Below are 19,775 nucleotides of genomic sequence, written 5' to 3'. Positions count from 1 at the left end.
CCGAGGGCTCCGTCCTCGCTGTCTTCCGCAGACTCTCACTCGCTCGGTGCTTCGAGTACGGTGCATAACTGCGGCGAGTCTCACATTGATTTCTCCGGCTCTGACTTTCCCCCTGAAATCCATGCTTGCTCGTCCAACCACCTCCTCCTGTCTCCACCTGGAAGTCTCCTGTGGCCACCACAGTGTGGCCAGAACAGAATTCCTGCTTTTTTCCCAAACTGGTTTTTTTCCCACAGGCTTTCCTGTTTCTATTGTGGGCAAAACCCTCAAACTCTGTATTCCTCTTCACTCGCTTTTTTCTCTCACTCCAGTCCATTGGCAGATCCTGCTGACTCTGCCTTGGCAATTTACCCAGAGCCCGCCCCCTCCCCACCTCCACCCTCCTCTCTCTCGCGTGAATCGCGGCAGTAGCCCCGCAGCTGGTCTCCCTGCGTCTGTCCTCGTGGTGCATTCTCCGCCGTGGTTCTTTAAAAACATCTGGGGCCTCAGTCGGTTAAGCGTCTGCCTTCGGCTCTGGTCATCCTGGGATCGAGCCCCGTGTCGGGTCCTTGTTCAGTGGGGCGTCTGCTTCTCCTTCTGCTTCTCTCCCCATTCGTGCTCTCTCTTCCCCCGTCTCTCAAATAAAGAAAATCTTTAACAAAAATTAAAAACAAAGGTCAGGTGGTGGCACTTTTCTGCTAAACCCTCTGTTGGCTTCCTGTTTGCATAAAAGGAGAAGTTTTTACAGTAAACTCTGGGACTGTTTTGACCTGGGCCCTGGGTAGTCTCTGACTTCCTCTGCTGTACTCCCCCGCCCCCTTGCTCGACAGCGGGGCCCTCCATGGTCTTCCTCACACTTGGCTGTGTGCTTCCCCTTAGGGCCTTTGCACAGGCTGCGTCTCTGCCTACATTGTTCTCATCTCAGTTCCTGCTCAGGCCGAGCGCTCGAGTCCCCAACTCAGAACCTTGACTGTTGGTTCAGAATTGAAATCAGCCTCCTCCTGCCGCCCTTCGTCCCCTTGAGTCCTTCCTTGGCCTTTTCCCCGTAGCATAATAGCATATCCTGTAACTTACCGATTATGTCTACTGTCCGTCTCGCCCAGCAGAATATGGCCCTCCCTGGGATAGGACTCTTGACCTGATTTGTTGGCTCACGTACCCCAAACTCTGAGAACAGAGCCTGGAAACCCAGAAGGGGCTTCGTAGGTACGTGTCCAGTGAGCTGCTCCTACAGGTTCACTGTGCCGTTCACGGTCCCTCCTGTAAGGAAATGTATGTTTCAATTCATGTTACGAAAAGAAAATCTATTTCCCTGATGAACAGGGACTTTAAATTTCTTCTGCCAGTTATGGAAGTTGTGTAACTCATCGTATTTCCATTTTTGTTCTGGCTACCAGGATGCCAGGAGCTAAGTCGTAAGGTCAGTTGCGCCTCACTGTGTAGGTCAGTTGTGCCTCACTGTGTAGGTAAGATCATCCAAACCTCTTCTCCTTTCCCCTCCCTCCAGCCTTCACTCCATAAAAGTTACCTGGGAGTTCTTCTTATTCTTTGACGATAACTATGCCTTTTATCATTAGATCCTTCAAGTGACCTTTGGGCATAAAGGGTGTATAAGAATTCGTATCCACAGGGCACTTGGGTGGTTCCGTGGGTTAAGCCTCTGCCTTTAGCTCAGGTCGCGATCTCAGGGTCCTGGGATCGAGCCCCGCATCGGGCTCTCTGCTCAGCAGGGAGCCTGCTTCTTCCTCTCTCTCTGCCTGCCTCTCTGCCTATTTGCTCAAATTTAAAAGATATATAAGGGTCAAGTGAAAAGCCTCCCATTCCTGCCACTAGCCGTATATTCCCTCCTCAGTGTTCTTGCTTCTAAAGATACTCATAAGTAAAAAACATGAAATAAAAAAGTATAAAAACATTAAACACTAAATACTAAAAAAAAAAAGACTAAATAAAGTGTGTGTATTGTCATATTCTCCCCCCTTTTAAAATCCCACATATAACGTACTTTTTTTTTTTTTTTAAGATTTTAAAAATTTATTTGACAGAGATCACAAGTAGGCAGAGAAGCAGGCAGAGAGAGAGGAGGAAGCAGGCTCCCTCCTGACCAGAGAGCCCGATGCGGGGCTCCATCCCAGGACCCTGAGATCATGACCTGAGCCGAAGACAGAGGCTTTAACCCACTGAGCCACCCAACCTCCCCCTCAACCCCCCCATAACATACTTTACATACTGTTACGCACCTTGCTCTTTTCCTATAACCAAACATCTTGAAATTTCCTCTGTATAGGTAGAGTTTTTCTTATATTTTTATAGTTTTAAACAGAGCAGCATAGTATTTTCTTCTTACAGATACTCTGTTTTGTTAAGTAGGTCTCCTTTTGATCTTGCCGTTTGCTACAATGCTGCAAGAGATGACTTTGCACGTAGATTATTTTGCTCACATAGGATACAGTCCTAACTCTGGGGTCCCCAGGTGAAAGGATACGTGGCGTTTGTCCTGGGAGGAGACCCCGCCCCAGGTGACTTCCGTAGAAGCCGTGCTAACGTCTGTACGCTCACCAGCGAGGTATGTAAGTGCCTGTCCGTTCCCATCCTCACTGGCATGGTGGGTTGTGAGGCTTGTTCCTCTTCGCCAATCTGATAAGGGAAAAACAGCAGCTCCTGTGGTTTTAGTTTGCTGTCACTTAGGAGGCTGAGCGTCCCCTCCTGAGCCCGGAGGAGCTCTTCCTATTTACCTTCCTCTGAACTGTTCTGTCCTTCGCCATTGGGCTGTGAGTGACCAGTTCATGTCACTTACTGTCTAAGGGAAACGAGCCCCTTGTGACGAGAGATGGAGATGTTCCTGGTTCACTGCTCATCTTTTGACTTGGTTTATGTGAGATTTCTCCATGCAGACAGTTCTGTCAGATGCCTTGTTTTAAGGCCTTTGAATTTAATACCATAAAGAGGAAAAGGCCATCCTTACTCTAAAATTACTGTCTTTTATTTGTCCAGGGCTGCTTTTCTTACTTCTTTGCTTTTAGTTTTTATACTGACATTATTCATCCATCTTGAATTTATTTTACAACGTAGGATCCCAATATGCCTTTTTTAGATGGCTGCTGGTTTTCACAACCACGTACTGAGGAATCCATTTACCTCCTTTGATAGGAAATGCCACCGTTATCACATATTAAATCCCACATGCCTGTGTGTCCATTTTTTGATGTTTCTCCTCTGTTGATCAGACTTGATATTCAGGTTTTAATTGGGACACTTCTAATTATTAAGGGTTTTCTAATCTATGTTGGTGTTAGGGAGAATTAGGTTTTTTATTTTAATTTAATTTAATTTAATTTAATTTAATTTAATTTTATCTTATTGTTGGTGTGGACATTAACTACCAATTTTGCAGTGGCATTTAAAGGTGAATTAGGCAGCATTTAAGGAAAACCGATTGGGATTTTGTGTAAATCAGAGGTACACGGACCTAGGTTGGTTCAGCTCAGAGTTTGCTAATGTGAGGCTTACTATTTTTGTTTTTTTCCAGTGAGGGGAAACAAAACACCAAAACAGGTAAAAAGTACTTAATTGTTCAGTTTTGGGAACAAGACTGGCTTACAAGTCAGAGCATTTAGTCCGGAGGGAGGAGGAGTGCGATTCACTAGGCCCGTCATCCCAAAGCAACACTCAGGTGGCAGGGCGGGTGCGGAGGCTTGGTGGGGGGACGCGGACCCGTTGGAGATGTGACCCTGTTGGGGGGACCTGGACCCGTTGGAGATGCGACCCGGGTGGGGGGGGGGAGCGGACCCGTTGGAGATGCGACCCGGTCCATTCTTCGGCGTTGAAAATCCCGTGTCAGCAGCCTTGGTGATGTTCCGAGTGCGGAGCATCTGAGAGGACGGAGGGAGACTGCGGCGGCCCGGAGACCATTTCCTTCTGAGTCACGACGGCCTTTTGGCCTCTGTCCTCGGCGTTACTCTGAAGAACCTGAGAACGTGGAAGAAGCAGTTGGCACGTCTCTGCGTGCGTGTGGGTCCGTGTGTCCGTGTGAGCCAGGCTGTTGCCATACGTCTGGGGGCCCCAAGGAGCGAGAGCTCATCTGGATGCCCACCTTCGCTGTGGTGCCCAGAGTCCCTGCACTCGAGCGGGTCGTTTTAGGAACTTTTCTGCGGACGGTAATGGGTCTCAGCCGGTAACTGAATGTGGGTGCCAGCACAGATCAAATCCAGAGGAGACCCGTCATAGCTCAGGCTGCTGTGACACAGGCCCCAGACTTGGGGGGGCTTAACAGCCTGGTCGCTTCTCCCCATGATCAAGGCTGGAGGGCAAGGTCCAGCGGCTGCCTGGGTGGGTTCCGGGGACAGCGAGAGGGAGCGTGTTTCCTGGCGGGTGCTTCTTGCTGGGTCCTTGTGTGGTGGAGGGAGGAAGGGCTCTGCTCCCTCTCCCTCTTCTTCTAGGAGCACCCGTGCCTCACGACCTGACCTCACCTCACCCCAGCTCCCTTCCGAGGGTCTCACCTCCAGATACCATCACACTGGGGGTTAAGACTTCAACCTACGAATTTTGCAAGCGACACAAATGCTGAAGGGCGATCGGTCCTTTCCTCAGAGGACTGGCAGGGGATTCTGGCTTTACCGAGACACGCAGGCTCCACAGAGCAAGCCGTCCCTCAGGAACATTCGTTTTTTCCCCCAGAGCTCTGGGCCTGCAATTCCCCTTTCTTCCATGTAGCCCCTGCAGTGGGCCTAGAAAGTTCCAGTGGTTGGTTTTGGAAGGAGCTGGGGCCTCATTTCCCTTGGTACGGGGGCGGTTTCAACAGGAAGCACTCACCTGAATGTCAGGGTGCCTTTTGCTTGTGTTTCCCCATTTTCACCATGTCTGAGTGTACATTTCCGTGGCCCTGAGTCCGTTCACGTTGCTGGGTGGGCATCCCCACCCTCCTTCTCCAGAACTTTCTCATCTTCCGGGGCAGAAACTCCATCCCCCGTTAAACACTAACTCTCCTCCTTGTGTCCCTGCACCCACTTCTGCTTTGTCATTGTTTTTTTTTGAATGCTTGGAAGATCCCTCTGATATCTTTCTTTCTTTTTTCATTTTTTAATTAACATATAATGTATTGTTAGCCCCAGGGGTACAGGTCTGCGAATCACTAGGGTCACACACTTCACAGCACTCACCGTAGCACATACCCTCCCCAGTGTCCATCACCCTCTCCCCCCGCCCTGCGCAACCCCCTCTGATACTTCTCTTATGACACAGTCTTCACTCAGCAACTTGGCCTGAGCCTGTAGTTTGCTGGTCTTGGGATGGTCTTTATCCCTCGTTTTGGAACATGTGGAAAGTGGGTAAAACTGCCTGAGTTTATTAGGGAGGGACGTGCTTCCACATTTCTGCCGGGGACAAGAGGTCTGACCAACGGTAGCATCTGCAGCACCCGCAGCACCCGTGGTGTTCTTACCTCTTGCTGCCCTGGGGTGGTAAAGCCGTAGGCACAGCTGCAGGCCTGAGCTGGGAGGGGCGCGCCCGGAGGCTGGGGAACTCCTGGAAGGGGGCGCGTCAGGCCCCCTGCAGTGGAGGGTCTGGACAGTGTTGGAGTTGGAGTCCATCTTGCCGGGGTGCAGACTCCTTCAAGGGGAAGGCATTTTGGAATATTTGCATTGCTTTGAAGCCAACGCCAGGGAGAGGTTGTGACTTCTTGTCCTGCAGCAACGCCGGGTGTGGCAGGTTGTCGTGTGCAGGAGTCAAGGTGGTTCAAAAAGGGAGATCACCATTGATTTTTGTCAGTACAGTTTGTTGATCCCCCGAGGGCAATGTGGAGGAAGCCTCGCTGTTCCCAGAGTCTGTTGCCAATCACGGCAGATCACAGGCATTAATCCTGAGGTCAGAGCGAACAATCTGGGTTCAGAGTCTAGGTCTGCCAGCTGGTGACTTGGGGCATGTTGTTTAGCAGTTCCAAGCCTGGGTTTCCTCCAGGGAAGAATGAACACGGAGGTAGTTTGCTCTTGGATCTTTGGAAGAAACAGATCAAATAATGCACACGCATTTAGGGAGTCTGGCACAGTCTCGGTACTGACAGTAGGGAAACTCCTACGGCCCTGAAAGAGGCGTATAAAATGGACTGTCTTCGAGACAAACACTGTGGGGATCTCCCAGGCCTGTGCTGTGTGACTTCTTTGAGTTGCAGATCATTTTTGTGGGATTGTGTGGTGGTGTCCGGATTATCCTTGCAAGAAGCACGAGGTGAGAGAGGCTGGTGTGTCCAGCTCGGTCGGCATTGCGGGGTCTGATGGAGTGGCTGAAGCCCACGCGGAGGTCCAGGGAGCTTCGAACAGCTCCCACACGTCATGCTGTTTTCCTCTTCCAACAGGAGGCTGGAGTGTGTTAGCTAAGTCCGTTCTCTGTCTCTGAGCCATACCTCCTCCTTCCCATGTTGATAAAAAGCCAAACCAAATCACTAGACACACGAGGTGCATGTTCTCCTTCTAGAAGGACCCAGAGATTCACCTGCTGACCCTCCCAGAGTCTCCAGATTTGGACTGAGGAGAGGGCAAGCCCTGCAGCTCCTTTGCTCTGCGGGGTTTTTTGTATCCCCAGGGTCAGCAGAGGCTTGCAGCTTGAGGAGCACAGAAAACAGGGGTTGGGGGGAGGGCAGAGACAAGATTCAGTGCTCTTGTCACGTGCGCCCGAATAATGGATCTGTTCTGAGAACCGCCGATCTGGGTCTGCGTGGAAAGGGCACCGAGTGACACACAGTGGGAGTGCAAAGAATGAGCCTTCAGATCCACGCAGCTTGGCGAAATTCAGAAAATGTCGTGCAGAAGTGTATGCCTTTCCAGTTGGTGAATCCTAAACAATGGGATTGTTGGCAGAACTTTGGAAACTTGTTCTTTTTTGAAAGCATCATTGTGTTCGGTGGGGACATGTGCTTGGCTCACAGACATGCGTAACTTCATCACGCCACCCGCGAGGTTGTGCCTTCTGCCCCCAGCAGAAAGGAACGGAAGAAACGGTGGCTTCCCTGCAGGTGCTAAGAGGTTTTCTTCGAAGGAAGAACATGGGACTCGGGCAGAACAGGAGGACTCCGTGGGCCGACTCACTGTCTTATCAGCCTACTAGGGGAGACTGGTTTCCTTCCTCGCTGCTGGGTTTTATCTTCATCATTCCTAAGGTGACTTTTTCTCCCTCTCTGTTAGGCTGTAGCCTGCTGGCTGACATTTAACTCTCGACTGGGAGTCCTGGCCAATGAACCACTGTAATTTATAGCCCTGGGTGCCCATGTGAAGAGACAGAAAGGATATTCAAATGCTTTCGGCGTCTTGTTTCTTTCCTTGTGATGTCTTCTCCCAGAAACCTTAGGAAAGCGCCTGAACTAAAAAAGTTCTTACGCTAGGAAAACACCTGTCATCCCTCCTCCATAGAAAATTCTAGGCGTTTCTGCAAAAGTTGGCTTTGCCGTGCCCCTGCAGGAACAATTGCGGTCTTTTTCATTCTTGTTGTGTCTTATAATTTCATGGATGGAGATGGGTGGTGGGCGGGGGAGAGGGGGAGGCAGAGGTAGGAAGCCAGGCTGGAGAATTGAAAACGATCTCTTTCTTTGAGGACGCCCCCGTCACCCCCTCCTGCCGGCTTTTCGACCGTGGGACCCAGCCACATCACTTCCTGTCCAAGTTGGCACCGAGAGGGGCACAGTATCTCGGCCCAGTGTTCTCAAACTGCGCTTGGCACGCTTCCAGTAATAGAGGCACCCAGAGGAACAGCTCAGCCCCCTTTTTGTCTTGCTCTGTTGCCTTGGACAGCTTCCCCAGGCCTCAGTCCCTCTGTCTCTTGCATTTCGGAATAGCCCCATTGAGCTCCCAGATCGCACTGTGATTTACGGAGCCCTGGCTTCCTGAACGTCCAGGTCTGGCTCTGCTCCCTTCTTTTATGCTTAGACCCTCAGTCTGCCCGAGGGAGGACTCATCGCAGGCTTTCCTGTGGGAGAGAGGGTGCCTTCCTCTCCAGCCATTTCCCAGTGTCTGCCCTGTGCTGGGCACCCTGTGAGGTTTCTGCCTGCACGTCCTCGTTAACCCCTGTGGTCCCGTGAGGTGGGCACTGGGGCCATCCCGAAGAGCGGTTCGCAGAGGCTGTCTGCCCCAGGTCACGTGACGGGACAGCAGGTTGCCCCTGAGATGGTCAGGTGCCTTCCCCCCCTTGGGGGCTTCACTTTCTTTTTTTAAAATTTTTTCACTTTTTTATTTTTAAAAAGATTTTATTTATTTATTTGTCAGAGAGAGAGAGAGCGAGAGCGCACACAAGCAGGCAGAGAGGCAGGCAGAGGTGGAGAGAGAAGCAGGCTCCCCGCAGAGCGAGAAGCCTGATGCGGGACTTGATCCCAGGACCCTAGGATCGTGACTGAGCCGAAGGCAGCGGCTTAATGGACTGAGCCACCCAGGCGTCCCGGGGGCATCACTTTCTTCGCCCACAGCAGGCGGCGCATGCCAGGCGGGTGGCATGTGTGACGTCTTCCGCTCTCAACCATGCAGGCGTCTCCTCGGCAATCTGGGTTTCCTCCCTCCGGAGCTCTCCTTCCCGTCCACGTGTCTCCTAACAGCTCTGTTCAGGGCCATCTAGACTTTCTCTGCCGTGCTCCCCGCCACTGCCCTGTTCCAAAGCCACTGGCCATTTCTTGGCTTTTGTCACAACAGCACCCCACCAAGTCTGTATTGGTTTTCTCTCCCTGCCGTGACAGAACCCTGACGTTTGATGCTTAGAGCAACATGGATATATTCTCCGACTACTCTGTAGGTTAGAAGGTCAGCACTGGACTCACGGGGACCAAATCGGGGTGGGCAGGGCTGGTTCTGGGAGAGAATCTGTTTCCTCATTGTCCTAACTTCTCGGGCCCCCCCGCATTCCTTGGCTCAGGACACACTTATTCCATCTTCAAAGCCACCAGTGGTGATGTGAGTCCCTGTCACATTTCAGATCTGGCTCCTCCATCTTCCGTCTCATCTCTCTCTCTCTGACCCCAGCCAGAGACGTCTGTCGGCTCTCCAGCTCTCGTGATTACATTCGACCCACCAGGAGAGCCCCGGTGACTCTGCTCAGCTCGTGGGTCCTTGACTTTAACCACACGTTCAAGTCCATCGTGATAACATACTCAGTTGGGGAAGTAGGACTGGATATCGTTGGGGGGCTGGTAGGGGTGCATTCTCCTGCCTGCCGCCCAAACTAAGGGATAGCTTCTTAGCAATACGAACTCTCTGGGCTTCGTTTGCAGCCAGCATTCCTTTAGCCAAGTGTGCAGTTGCTGATACAACGAACATTTTCTCCAGGTCCCCTCTGTCCCTCTGGCTGGCCGCACACACCTTGCAGAACAGGTGCGAGACGAGCAAGAGCCGTTGGAAGACTAGAAGCTTCCTCCTTTCCTCTTAAAGGGAAGACGAACCACAGAAGCAAGGAGACCACCCGGATGCAATTCTCCTCCTCACTGTAAAATTAAGAAAAACTAAACCATGAACGACAACAACCAAAACCTCCCGTAACAGAAATACCAGTTAGTGCTGATGCTTAAAACCGACCCACCTCCTCCAAACCGCTTTCTCCTTTGAACGCAAAGCTGTCTTGCACTTTCATGGGGAAATCATCCCCCCAACCCCCGCCCCCGTGACACTGGGTTGTGTTTCTGACCAGAGTCCCTTTGGGGGCGGTCGGGAAGCGCCGTCCCCACTTGCCACCTGGAACTGGATGCCAGTTCCGCTCTGATAGCTGGTTAGCCTGTGGGATCCGCGCAAGTTCAATCTTGTCTCGGGAAATAATTTGCCTGAAGATCAAAGCGTGGATGGGATAGATTAATTTTTCAGCAAAACCGCAGGTCTGGGAGAATGTCAACACTGTCTCTTAAATGCCGCTCAGGTCCTGATGAACGAGTCATTTGAGGGGACTCTGTTTCTTTTTTTCTTTTAAGATGAAAATTCTGCTTGTGGTTCCTTTACATCCGAGTGTGTAGAACAAGAACCGTGGAAAACTGGTGCCGCGTGGAGGAAGATAAGGCCGCGAGTTGACCAGTTACTACTTGATATTTTGGAACCTCTTTAGAATAGTGCTTCTCGGGGGGCTTTGGTGGTGGGGTGGGGGGACGGTGGAGATTTTGCCCCCCGGGGGGGGGGGATTTGCCAGTGTCTGGAGATATTTTTGACGGTCATGATTCAGAGCAGGGGTGCTCCCAGCATCGGGTGGCCTGAGGCCCAGGACGCCGCTGAACCCCCGACAGCGCACAGGGCAGCCCCCACAACCAGCAGTTCTCCAGCCAAACGTCAGTAGTGCCGAGGCTGAGAAACCTGCAGAGGGACGGTCTCCGCTTTTCCACTTACTCAGCTGTGTTTGCGCGTGGATGTGGTTTCTCTGAGGGGCCGCTCCTTGTATCTCCTCGTAGCGTCTTCCCCTTAGTGGGCTTAGTGGCCGCCATCTTTGTTAAGAACGTCGTCTTTTTTGGCCTCAGAGCAGAGCTCTTTGGGGGGCCCGGGGGGTGGGCAGCACAGACAGGCTGACCGGGGCTGAGTCAGCCTGGTCTCCGGAGAGGGAAGAGCACAGGCTTTGGACTTCTCTCAGCCTCTGCTCCCTGACATGTAGAGCGGAGCTGGTAGGCTATGACTGGTATTTAAGAAACACGGTGTCGCAAAATGTTTGACATGTAGTGAGTGACATGTAGTAAATGTCTTCTCTGCCCAGACAACTGATCAGGAGACGGTGTGCAAAGCCCAAAGGCCCTAGGACCCTTTTTTGGGGGTAAAAAAGTTGCATATAAAGGAGAGGCAGAAGTCTGAAGCATTCTGGGATTTCCCCCCCACCACCACCCAGGAAGGAGAAGGAAAGAACTTAGAGCTTTTTAGTAAAGGTTACTCCCCGGTTGACAAAACAATTTGAAGTACTTAGGAGGCAAGTTTTGCCTCAGGCCCGAGTGAATTTTAAAACTAAAATGAGAGCAGCTAGCTCAAGTTGGAACATTCCTGGCTTAATTACAGAGACCTGCAGAAGTCCCGCAGAGCAGGTGGGTCTCCGCGGCTGGGGGCTCTTCCTCCGTCAGGTACTTGGTCGAGAGGGGCATCGAACAAAGACGTGGGAGTCCGACTGGACAGAGAATTCTGTCTCCTCTCGATTCAGAGTTTGTTTCCCATTTGTCAAGCGGCCATAAGACTACTCCCCTCAGAGGATGGGTGAGCGTTGAGGGAAAGCGTGTTTTAAGACACCCGACACAGTACGTGCTTCGTGGTGATACCTGGAAAGGTTACTCGTTGAAACGTTTCCAGTTTTTCAGTGTCACGTTAATGAAAGTGTGAGGAGAGGTAACAGGACGTTAACAAACAGGTAGAGTGAAACCTTGTCTGCCCCGTTATGTCTGTTAACAAACTGATGTTTGAAGAACCCCACGCCTTTGCTTTGTTGCTGCTTGTGCTTTTGTGGCGGGAGAGTCGGCTTAGGTCTGTGACCCGTACTTCTCCTGCCACCACAGAGTCACTGCTGGATGCCGTGGTTTTGGTGCCACCGGAAAACTAGCAGGGGGACTGCTTACGTTCTCACTCGAAAACAACCCGATAAACTCAACCGGTGACAAAGTGGTTCATCGTCGCAAAATTTGGCCTCTCCCGGGTTAACGTCTGTGCCCGTCCGTCTGGCCCTCACCACTCTCAGAGCCTGAGTCCGAGTCCTCCTCTCGCAGGGGCTTCCAGACGGTCTGCACGGCGCCCGGATGATCTCCGCATTCTGCGTCTCCGCACCTCCTGCCTTCTAGGCCGCCCCTTTCCTGCTCTCCGTCTGCAGACCTACCGTTGGGTACGCAGAACGCTTCGTGTTCTGTAACGTCCCTGCCGGGATGCTTTTTCTTGAGGCTCGTTCCACATCATGTACGTGTTTTGCTGTCCCCATGGCACCGCGTGGTGTCCGCTAGTGATGCTGAGCTGTCGCACGCGAGGTGAGCAGTTACAGAGGACGGCTGAGCTGTGCAGAAGCTGCTAGGTACAGCTGGGGGAGGGGGTCTGGCATGTTTGGCTGCAGCCTTCGTGCTTCCCTAGGGGGAGGGGAGGGCAGGCTGTTCAGGCCCTAGGACTGGGAACAGTAGGGGTGGAGGGCAGGGAGGCGCAGGGAGCCGGGCGAGGCCAGTCTGAAAGGGGCTGCCTGTTCCTGACTCAGGTGGAAGAGCGCCCTTTGTTCACGACCCAAGAGAGCTGAGTTTGACTGCAGACTGGAGAGTGGATTTGGGTAGGCGGGTGGGGGAGGCGTGCAGAGTGGGGATAAGGCCATGAAGGGCCTGGTTAGCCTCAGTCGGAAATTTTAAACTCGAGCCCAAGGGCGGTGGGAGATCACTGAGGAGTTGAAAGCCCCGTGAGTTCGGGAAACACCCTCCAGCCTGGGGTAGAGGATGGCCCGGGAGCCAAGGCACCTGCAGCAGCGCTCAGGTCAGGTGACCGAGCCTGGGCAGGGGCCCTGGGGCTGGAGGGAGGTGGACGGGCAGCTGTGGGAGGCCGCTGTCGGGGAGCTGTCTGGGAGCTGAGCCAGTGGGAGCGGGAGGCGTCCAGGGCTGAGCCCAGGCTTCCGGAAGGCCCAGCCGCTTGCTCCTCAGTGAGCGGAAACTCAGGAGGGTGTTGGGGAGGGCGATGGGCTTGGTTTGGGGCAGATTGAGTCCCAGGCTCTGCGCCCCATCAAAGGGAAGCGTCCGTGGGAACTGTGTATGTCAAGTTCAGGAAAGAGAGAATGTGCACCGTAGGGCAAGTTGTGCCCCTGCCCCTCCCCCGCACCCCAGGCAGGCGGTCAGTGCAGCTGGGAAGGAGCAGGATCTCCCAGGTGGGGCCGGAGGCCCAGGGTGGGGGACGGGGAGGCGCAGGGCCAGCACCTGACGAGCAGCCTGCAGAGCAGCTTGAGGATGCGGGTGCAGAGGGGTCTGAGGAACCCTGCAGGGGTGCGTTTCAAGGAGGGGAGAGTGACCGGCGTCCTGTCCTGTGCAGCCACGGGAAGGGAGTCGTGTATTGGATCTGGTGGCAAGAACAGTTTTCGGGGCACGATGCCTGCTGGACCCAGAGCCGAGGGTGGCAGAGTGGGTTGGACGTGAGGGACGGGTTCCTGCCGGCCTCCTCAGGCTTTCGAAGAAGGTGTGCCCGCTGGGGATGGACCCAGCCCCAGCACGTGTGGCTCCGTGAGTGGATGGGGGGCGGGGAGTGTGCCGCTCCCACAGGCCCCCTTAGCCTGTGCCCTTGTCTGGTGTGCAGACTGCGGCCCCGTACACCACTTCTCAGTCGGGGACAGTTTTGCTCAGTGGGGGGTCTTTGGCAATCTGTGAAGACACTTTGGGTTAAAAATGGAACCAAAGGGGGTGGGGGGCTCCTGGCAAATAGTGGGTAGAAGCCAGGACAGCACTCACATCACAGGCGTGTCCGGCCCCAAACGTCAGTTGTGCAAAGCCCAGAAGCCGTGCTGGAGTGTGAAGAGGAGGCTGCGGCATCTTCGCGGCCGTCTTCCTCTGGTTTCCTCGCGCCGGCCATGTCCCCGTTCTCATCAGATTGTAGCTTGACAACTCTTCCTTCTCCGGAACCCATTTCTCACACACGCCCCCCCAGCCTGCCCCAGTGCTGTGATGCAAAGTACGCTCCCGTCCTCATTTCTGTTTCTGGGCACCTTGTAAGGTGTGTGTATCTTAATACTGTTTGGTCAGGAAAATTTCTTTTGGTACCAGAGAGACCGATGTCACGCTTTGGCTCATCTGAAGTCGCCCATAATTCATTGTCCGGGAGACAAGGCTTTAATGCGTGGTCTGTTGAGCAGCCCCTCGGCCGTCAGGCTTGGAGAAAGACCGGGAAGTATTCCTTGCCTTTGGAAGCAAGCCTGGCTCCTGGCTCAGGAAGAAAAGAGTGCAAATGGTTCTCACCAGGTAGGGTGGCCGCAGCTCTCAGCCCCTGGGGGAACAAATCAAGTCATTATCTCAGCAGCCTCCGAACTGTGTTCCCAGGTCACTTGTTGTGGAAACATTTGGGGCTGATGGGGAGGAAAGGAGTGAATTAGCAGCTCCCCCCCTCGCTGTCCGTTTCCAGCCCTCTCGGATTGCAGCACCAGAGCCCCTGGGATACGCTGGGATACGCTGGCGGCTTGTTTCATCGTCCAGCTTCTGCGTGGTGCAGGAAGTGGCCGGCTAGGTCTCGGGAGCCCCTCTGACGTGAGCCTGGCGGAGTCCTGGGTCCAGGGAACAGAGAAATGTCCTGCAACATCCCTGTCAGCGGGGAGACCCCTGAATTCACACAACAGCCGTGGAGAGTCCCGGGTGAGCTCCAAGAGCCGTCTTTTCTGTTTGCAGAAGTATTTTAACCCGCCGCAGTGGGTAAATCTAAAGCCCCTGAAAGAAAAGAAAACAAGCTAAATAGGAGGTTTTGGCCAACAGTGCTCAAGTCAGTGAGACTGTGTGGTGAAGCAAGGGACACGTCTTACTGTTAAAATGGTGGTGATGGTCACGGCCACTGGCGGGGCGGGTCCATCAGGGGCCTTCCCCGTGAGCATGTCCTTTCTGGATTAATTGCTGGATGTCGAGCTGGGCTTCAGGTCCCTTTCGGTTCAGTTGTCTTTCACGTAATTTAAAGAGCAAGGGCTGATAAGACTTCCCTTCCCGCACACCCAAGTACCGCAGGCCAGATAACACAAGTGTGGCTTCGGTGTCTGTTTTGGCAAGTCTTAGCTCCGTCTACAACCCCACAAAATGGGGAGACACACGGGAGCTCTTCTGTTTCTGCGACAGACCAGCCCGGGCTGTGGAAGGGGAGAGTGGTGGAGGGCCGGAGAAGGGGGAAACTCCTGGTCCTCTGGGTTGGCCAGTTCCCTTTATGATGTGCTCAAAATTCCCGATGGTAATTCCTTCGAGGAAGGGACATTTTTCGTGGGTAAATAACCCTCCCCGTGCACAGTGTCCGTAGTCATTCTAAACCATTTTGCAGACCCTCAGTGGAAATGATGATTCAGGGTTTTTGTCCCTTCGGTCAACCAACAGGTGTTTCTCTAGGGAAGGATCAAAGCTCCTTTGTCAGGGTTACTGTAGTCACTAACCCAGGAAGGCTTTCTAAAGGTCTCTCCGTGGCGTATGGAGGGTTCCCGATTTTGTGACTGCAGCAGGCGAACGTGGTCCTTCCAGCCTGTAAATCTCTGGGAGAGCGCGTACGTGACCCGTTTGCTTTCTAGGACTGCTGTAGCAGTAAAGAGCAGGGGTGTTTGCCAAGAAAATTTGCAAAGAGCATGCAAACAAAGGTGTATTTATTTGAACAAACAGATATGCATGACTCGTGTGGGGAAAAAAATCTAATAGGTTTAAGGAAATTTTTATAAACAAAGATCTTCCCCTAGCTGACCATGTATTTATATGTCTCCATTTGCATAGGAAAAAATGGAAAAGGATGTCCTAAAGTGTTAACAGAAGTCAAGGTTTTTTGTTTGTTTGTTTGTAATTAGACCTATGTAACTGAAATTTTTTCAGATCAGGATTTTAAAATGTTTTCTAATGACCTTGTCATATTTATGCAATAAAAATGAAGGGAGAAAATAGGTATAAATATATAAAAAGCCAGAACTTTAAAGTCTGGTTAAAGAGGTATATAGTGCATGAAACTACAGAGATGAAATCATGTAAAAGTTTTTTCATTTTAATATCACTGGTAGTTTCAAACACATTTATTTTCTTTCTCCACTTACTCCACGGGAAAACAGGGAGAGAGAAAGCATATATGATGAATTTTCCATGTTTCTTCTCCATGGTTTTATTTCTTCTTTGCACTCACTTTGAGAGTTTTTCTGCCAGGTCTCTGATTCTAGAACCTTCCAGTAGAGAGAGTGGAGATTACCCCACCCAGACCCTTCTGGGAGAATCCGTCCCCTAACTTGGCACCGTGGCTGTGACCTCCGGCCAGTTGCCTCTGGCCTCCCTCTCCGCCCTGACCGCCAAGGAGTTGTTGGTAGCACATCAGACCGAGGTGTTTGAAGCAGGCTGTGTTTTGAGTTCACCAGCTTTTGCTCCCTTAGAAGACCAGGCCGTCCTCAGGAAGGATTGTTTTCCCTTCCCTTTCCTGTTGTGGCTCGGTCAGCTGTCTCCGCGCACAGCTTGAGGTGCGGGGCATCCTTGGGAAAGCCGGCCTCGGCTGCACCGTGGGGTGTGAGAGAGCAGCCCCCAGTCCTCCCTCTGCCCAAGCCACCTGGCTCCTTTGTCTCTTTTTCCTCCTTGCCTGCCGTCTGGGGCCGAGCGGCAGTGACTCCATCCTCTAGGAACTCCGGAGCCCGGAATGCAGCCGCGAGCAGGTGCTGCTATTGTCCGTCGGGTGGAAGTGTGCGAGGCTTTTCCTGGGGCGGCTTTGGAGAGCTCGTAGCGGGGGGGAAAAGGATCCTGCATTCGGGGTTCGGGCTTGTCCACACACCGTCCCGGGGGTCAGAGTGGTCCCTAGTGACGTCCTCTTCTCCGCGTGACTCTGAGCCGCCCGGAGTGAGGACTTGCCCTCTCTGTGGGCATGTCTGGAGGGTCAGCAGTGCCCATGCCGCTGGGTTGGATGCGGAGGGTCCGAAAACAAGTTCCACGCTGGGGGTCAGGGGGGCGCCGGGAGAAGACCCCTGCAGTGGGATAAACAGGCAGACTCATCTGCGGTAGGTTCTCCCCAAGGTCGTCGTTTCTAGTACCTTTTTAGATACCAGTAATTCCAAAGAGAGGCTCCAATCTTGGGGTTTTCTGAAGGCCATTAGGGTGTCGACGACAAAACCCTCCTCCCCTCGACTAACACGGTGCCGTCAGCGTCCTTCCCACACCCGTTCATGAGCCTGCCTGCGGGTCTTGGGTCTGATCATGCTTTGGGTCGAGCGGCGGGAACAGAGGAGGCATCTTGAAACCTCACCGACCACCTAAGGAACTGGGACTTCTTTGTCCGATTAAATCCTCTCCGGAGTGCGAGGCCCTGACCGGCAGCCTGGGAGGGCGGTGCTGCCGGCTCTCAGCTCCGTCTTCGTGGTTGTGGGAGGGAGAAGGCCCGGCAGCCGACGTGCGGACATCTCTGTGATCGCCCTGTTTTATCCGGTTGCTTTTTCTTTCTTCCCCGGAGCTGTCTACCCCTGCACGTGATCAGACTCCTCACCCCCTTTCGCGGGGCTCCAGATTAATTTCCTGCCACCTGCTCAGCAGTTTCCCCCCGATCGTGTAGCTCTGGGAGCCTTGAGGTCCTGCCTTCGAGCGGCTGAGTCGCTGCGTCTCCCGTCTTGGGAGGAGCTGAGTGTGGGGACCAGGGAAAGCAGGAGCCGAGATGAGGGGGCCCCGAGGGGCCAGCGGACAGGGAGGGCTGAGGAGGGAGAGGAAGAACGTGTGGTGAAGGGAGATGGTAGAACACGATTAATTATTGGTCCCACCTGGGGTGCCCGGGTGGCTCAGTCGTTAAGCGTCTGTCTTTGGCTCAGGTCGTGATCCCAGGGTCCTGGAATCAAGCCCTGCTGCGGGCTCCCTGCTCAGTGGAAGCCTGCTTCTCCCTCTCGCATTCCCCCTGCTTGTGTTCCCTCTCTTGCTGACTTTCTCTCTGTCAAATAAATAAATAACATCTTTAAAAAATAATAACGATTAGTCCCACCTGTCCCACCGGTCTGGCCCCGGATGGTCCAAGTTCGACCAGGAAGCCTCTCCTTCCCTCAGTCTTGTCTCAGTTGCCGCACAGCTGAAAAGATCAGGTGGGAAGACTGAAAGCAGGCCCTGGGGACAAAGCAAAAACAGACGAGTGTGCCTGTTTCCCTCTTCCATCCAGACTGAGTAGATGGGACATGGAGTTGTTACCCATGATGCTACCTAATACTGGGTTCAGCATACTAAGCTATTAGGTTTTATAAGAGTGATTCCCAGAATTTTGAATATGAAGTTAGCTGTATGAACTCCGAGGGCCCAGAGTTGTTTTTCAGTGTTGATGACATTCTGCTTTTGGAAACCAGAAAGATGTTGAAAGAATTTGCTTTCTCGTCTGACTTTCTTGCGTGTCTAAAAACCCATCTGGTCCAAAATTGTGTTTGCCTCTGAACTCTCTGACACCGGTGATCACCCTCGTTCCTGAAATGATGCCTAGAGGACTGTTTACAAGGCTGTCTCTCCGGGGCACCTGGGTGGCTCAGTCGGTTGAAGCACCTGCCTTTGGCTCAGGTCATGATCTCAGGTCCTGGGGTCAAGTCCCACATCAGGCTCTCTGCTCAGTGGGGTGTCTGCTTCTCCCTCTCCTCTGCCCCCCCTGCTTGTGGTCCCTCTCTCTCTGTCAAATACAAAAATAGAAAGAAATGTATAATGCTATCTCTCCCCTGTGCTCTAGACCCTGCACTTAGTCCTAGACATATAGCAGTGGACAGAATCCCGGCCCGCATGGAGCTTGTGGTCCAGTAGTATAGACTGACATTCAGTAGACAGTTATAAAAGAGCAATATAGATACAATTGTGACAGGTGTTAAAGTAAGTAAAAGGAGTATGCAACAGGAAGATCCAATCTACTGTCAGCTAGGACAGCTTTCCCTAGAAGTGTCTTGGGACCCGAGGACTAACAGAATGGCCTGCAGACTGGGAGTGGATGCTCTGGGTGAGGGATGGGACTTGGGGGTGGGTGATATGGGAGAGAACAGGGCTGGAACAGCATGTGCAAAGGCCCTGAGGCAGGAAGGGTCTTTAGCCTGCTTGGGAGCAGATTAGGACTCTATGACTGGTGTAGAATGGACAGGATGAGGACAAGAGTAGAAGATCCGTGAGCTGGTGAAACGGCAAAGCCAGGACTCAAACCCAAGTCTGTTGGCATTGTCTCCTGAGTGTTTGTTAAATAATATTCAGTAATGATATTGACGTCAACCCACAGCATATTTAAAAGATTCTTAAGCGAAAGCTTTCTTTCCTTATGGCTTATTGATCTTTTAATTATAATCTGAAATGTATTTTATTATTAAGTTATCAGCCGCAGAAAAGAAGGGGAAGGCTCATTTGAATCCACCAGCAGAAACTTGGAATCATGCCTGGTGCCTCCTTCAGCTGTGCCAAAATGGGATTTCTTTAATTCATCCAATCACATTCTTGACTCACCTGCGCAAGTCTGTACTGCGCCTTGGCACCACCACCCCCCCGCCCCAACCCCATAACGGCTTAGGGATCTCTAAAGAAAATATTTTGAAATGTTCTCTCTTGATCAGCGTGTTTGTGGTTAGACGCTGTGTACATGGCTTTCAGTGCAGAATGTATTTTTCTATCATGTGATTCTTTGTTAGGAATGAGAGCTTTTGGAGTTTTGTCCCCTTTATTTAAAAAATCATTAATCGGGTGCTTTTGTAGAGAACGTGATCTAGTTGTTAGCAGCCTTTCTTTTCCAGAGACTTGAGCATGCTCCGAGGTATTTAAGGTGGAGCGGTTCTGTTGGGTCAGAATAAAAAGATTGTGTCGTGTGGAGGAAGGGCTGCCCCGAGCCAGGAGAACGGCTTTAAATCACTTTGATTCTGATGACGTCCCTGTGATGAAGGTTGGGCTGTACTTTTGTTCTAATTTGGGGAAACTGAGGCTTAAACATGGGGGAACTGAGAGCTGACCTCAGGCTCTCTCAGGGTCCCTGCCCTCGGTCCCCTGCATTTGTGGTTCTAGGGTCAAGTGTGTTTCAGGCAGCTGTTGGGTGTCACCTTAAATGCGGGCAACCAGAGGAACATCGCAGATCAAGGAAGTCTGAGTCAAGTAGAGACATTTTCTTACCAACTATTGGAAGGACCACAGGTGAGAAAAAGGGACGCTAAGGGCTTACTGTCCTGTTAGTCACTCTTGTACGCAGAACTTGTGGTAA

The 19,775-nt window shown here is 52.4% G+C and overlaps 1 protein-coding gene across 6 annotated transcripts in view; it reads left to right on the top strand.

Annotated features, from left to right (window-relative positions):
• Positions 1-19,775, top strand: part of KANK1 (KN motif and ankyrin repeat domains 1) — a 195,250-nt gene that overhangs the window by 20,185 nt on the left and 155,290 nt on the right. Inside the window, exon 1 of one of the 6 annotated variants that reach the window (XM_082696626.1) lies at positions 6,984-7,126. The exons of 4 other annotated variants lie outside the window; for them this stretch is intronic. The gene's annotated coding sequence lies outside the window, so the exon portion shown is untranslated. Of the gene's footprint in view, positions 1-6,983; positions 7,127-19,775 lie in introns of those variants that run through there. One more of the 6 variants, XM_082696622.1, reaches the window with a different exon arrangement.

This window comes from Mustela nivalis (genome assembly GCF_964662115.1).
Source record: "Mustela nivalis genome assembly, chromosome: 13".
Classification (NCBI taxonomy): Eukaryota; Metazoa; Chordata; class Mammalia; order Carnivora; family Mustelidae; genus Mustela; species Mustela nivalis.
This window is presented reverse-complemented; position numbering and strand designations above follow the sequence as displayed.